The sequence below is a fragment of the Arachis hypogaea genome, chromosome 18 (genome assembly GCF_003086295.3).
Source record: "Arachis hypogaea cultivar Tifrunner chromosome 18, arahy.Tifrunner.gnm2.J5K5, whole genome shotgun sequence".
Lineage (NCBI taxonomy): Eukaryota > Viridiplantae > Streptophyta > Magnoliopsida > Fabales > Fabaceae > Arachis > Arachis hypogaea.
This window is the reverse complement of record NC_092053.1, coordinates 123,780,949-123,784,688: the sequence shown is the minus strand read 5'-3', so window position 1 is coordinate 123,784,688 and position 3,740 is coordinate 123,780,949. Positions and strand designations below refer to the sequence as shown.

The window sequence follows — 3,740 nt, the reverse complement described above, 5'->3', positions numbered from 1 at the left end:
CGCCTTGATACTCTCCTGAGCCAGAATGGTAAGGTGGTTTCGTACAGAAGCATCATCCATACCGATACGGGTATGAGGATATATATACTTCCGAACGAATTGAGGTGCATCCACCTTGACCTCACCTACAAAAGAAGAGCTAGACTCCAAGGTCTTGCGCTTCTTCTTTTCTGGCTCAGGGGAAGATCGGGGAGGAGGAGACGGTAGAGAAGAAGCTGAGGAAGAAATGACAATGGGCTGAGCAGGGGTCCAAAAATTGCGAGAAGAGGGGGGAGGGGAAGGAAGGGAAGAACCAGCCGCCCTAGCGCTGCCGACCCTGGCGCGGGACCTCGCCTTGGCCTCCTAAACTCGCTGGTAAGACTCCCGGGAATTTTTCTTCGCCATCTCTGTAAAAAAAATAATGAGGTAGTTAAAATCAGAAAAACAAGTCAGTAAAGAACAAGTCGGAGACAAGGATAAATAAAAGGCTACCTAGTTGTGTCTGGACAAAGGTCGGCGACCCCTGAAGAAATTTTTTGGTATCCAGATAGGGGGCCCTCCCCTATACTTCTCGGAGGAACCCCACAATGGCCGCTTCCACCTCATCCAAATCTTCCAAACTATATTTCTTACAGGGGGAGGCCTCTAACCAATACAGAGGGAAGCAAGGAGAAAGATTCTCATCCAGGAAAAAGGGGTGGTGACCCTCTACGGCTTGAACTTTGAAAAAGTAATTTTTGAAGTCATGGAAGGATTCATCGAAAAGGGTGAAGACTCTCCGACCTTGTATAGCTCGGAAAGACACCCACTGTTGCTTGTTATTTTGCCCACTAAAGGGCTTGGTCATGTGAAAAAGGAAAAAGAAAACCATCAAAGAAGTCGGAAAATATAAAGCGTGGCTGACAAACTGGTAAATTTTCAGAAAACCCCAGGAATTAGGGTGAAGTTGGGTAGGAGCAACACGGAAATGACATAAAACAGCAATCTCAAAATCAGAAAAAGGCAGAAAAATGCTTAGGCGAGTGATCATACTCTCATACATATAGAAAAAATGAGGGACCGCCTCAGAAGCCCTCCCGAAACAAATCCGGTCTTCCGGACCCGGGGCAAGCAGTTCATACTTTGGCTCATCCTCATCAGAGGTACAGAGCCTATGATGAGTGCAAAGGTTGATGATAAAATCGGTATCAACAAAAGGTTCTTCCCCCAGAACCGTGACATCCACCCACTAAGCCAGAATTTCTATGGAAGACATTTTTTCCTAAAAAGGATTAGTGAAACCTACAAAGGAAAAAAGGAAAAGAATAAAAAACATGGTCTCTAAGGGGCCTGGAATCAAACAGAAGCCTACAAACCAACCCTCCTCTCTAAAATAAAAGACATGCAAGCGAAAGCATTTCGTAAAAAGAGAGTAGAGGAAAACTAACCTTTACTTGAAGAAGGATAGGGGCAGAGAAAGGAGAATTCCTTTGAGCAAAAGCTTCTTCCGAACAGAGGAGAGGAAGTGTGAAAGTTTTCAGAAACGAAACAAGGAAAGAGAGGAAAAAGTATTTATAAAAACGTTGGGGGCATAATGGTAAAAACGGAAGCCGTCATTTAAAGATAGGCACCGTTTCCAATGTAACTGATTCCCGCGTATGAATACACAAATCCCTAACGGACGCGATGTTTGATTAGACGCGACTGTTGAGAATTTTTAAAACACGTCGGTTCTGAAACATCACGTCGGTTCCTTATCAGGTCGGCTATGGCCCTGAGTTAAATACTCGACCCCAATTCTTAAAAGAAATTGGGCTCGAGTAGGGGCATTGTTCATACCCTGGCCCAACGCTAAGGCCCAGGTCCAAACGAAAGACCCAATCCAAGGGATTGGGCCTCACCCTACACCGACCTCTGACCTACGAAGTCGGTTCTTGCCACGACTTGCTCTAAAGAAGTCGGGAACGAAGATTAGCTGGCAGATAAGCACTCACTTAAATGAGTAACTGCCCCTAAAATCTCTCCACCCACTTCCAGGAGCCATATCCCAACTTCCCTAAGATAAAGGGATGGTTATTTCCCCTTAAATGGTGGAACTACTCCAACGGTGGTTATGAGTTCATCACTATAAATACAATGACACTCCTCAGGTATCGCTAAGTCCCAATACTCTCTAGACCTGCTTGTTCCCTTGCTAACTTAGGCATCGGAGTGTCTTTGCAGGTACCACTCCCCGCTCATTCATACTCACAAATCGGACGGAGGCCCAGGAACGTGATTCCCTTCGAAGGCTTCCCTCTTTAGACGATTGGGTCAACCTAACGAGTCCAGCCCATTAATCTCCGGTTACCCATCGTAACACTACCCATGTTTTGTTCATATTAAACTTGAAAAAAAGTTATTTTTTATTTTTATCAAGTTTGCTAACAAGGATTGAAAATTAGAAATTTTATATAAAAGGTAAGTTTTTAAGTTTTTAATATGAATGCTGCATGTATTTTTGTAAATTTTTACTTTTGAATTATCAACTAATGTCCTTAGCAAAACGTAATATTAACCAAACTTCTCAATCGTTAAGACATCTTTTCTGTTGTTGCTTTTATTAGTACTACATAATTTTTCGATTAAAATTTTTACATATAGATAATTTCATAATGCAATATAAGAATATTCGATTATTTTAGTATTTTATACTATTATAATGATTTGTAAAAAAATATTTTTTAATTATCAAAAGATAAAATATTATTGATATTTTATTAAAAAAATATCATTTTAGTTATTAAAAGACAAAATGTCACTTATGTTTTATAAAAAAATATTATTTTAATTATAAAAAATCAAAATATTTTGTAAGAAAATATTATTTTACTTATAAAAAGATAAAATATCACTCACATTTTATAAAAAACCACAACAACGTATAACACATAATTTAAGTCACCTTTAAAGAATTCATTACTTATAATCTAATTAAAAAAAAATTCTAACTTTTTATCATTTTTATTTTTTTTGTGTAGTCTTTTTGTTTTTGGTTCGCATATTTTGTTGTTATTTTTTTTTTGTACATATATTTTGTTATTTTTATTATTACTATATCATAATATTGTCTTTTTGGGCTTTTGGTCTTCATCATAATGTTTTTTTCTTCAGTTATCAGTTATTCGTATAATTGTGCTGGAGGACTCCTTTTATTTATTTATTTATTGGTAAGAACTTCTTTTATTTTTTGCCATTGCTAGAGGTCCCTTGAACGTTGATATTTGTGTTTTTATTGTTGATGGATTATTCCCATTTGTTTAGCCCATTATAGTAGGTTACATTTTACTATTTTAGTTTTCTGGTCTGGATGAAGACTTAAAAATAAAATAGGGATCGTGTGAAGAGAATCTAGGACAGTAAAAAAATGAGTAAAAAATTACCAAAAAAAAAAAAAAGTAACAAATTGAAAAGCGAAAGTTGAGGCTGAAAAAGTAAAACAGACGACTCCACTGGGGATCGAACCCAGAATCTCTGGTTCCGTAGACCAGCGCCTTATCCGTTGGGCCATGGAGTCCTCTTATGAAGACGACAAAATACATCAGTTAATTGTAAAAGTTTGAAGTAATTAACAAAACCTTAAAGAAATTACACCACCCTAGTGCGAAACCAACATCACCTTTGCAAAACAATTTTACATTCATTTTGTAATAGGTTGCAACAAAATGTTCCCTTGTACATGCATGTTAAGTATTTCACTAATGAATCATACAGAAACTTATTAGCTTACATTTTTCAGGTTT

The 3,740-nt window shown here is 37.7% G+C and overlaps 1 non-coding gene across 1 annotated transcript; it reads right to left on the bottom strand.

The window, feature by feature from the left end:
* Positions 1-3,441: 3,441 nt before the first annotated feature.
* On the bottom strand, positions 3,442-3,514 carry TRNAR-ACG (transfer RNA arginine (anticodon ACG)). Its single transcript has one exon. It is a non-coding gene; the product is annotated as a tRNA-Arg (tRNA).
* Positions 3,515-3,740: the final 226 nt, after the last annotated feature.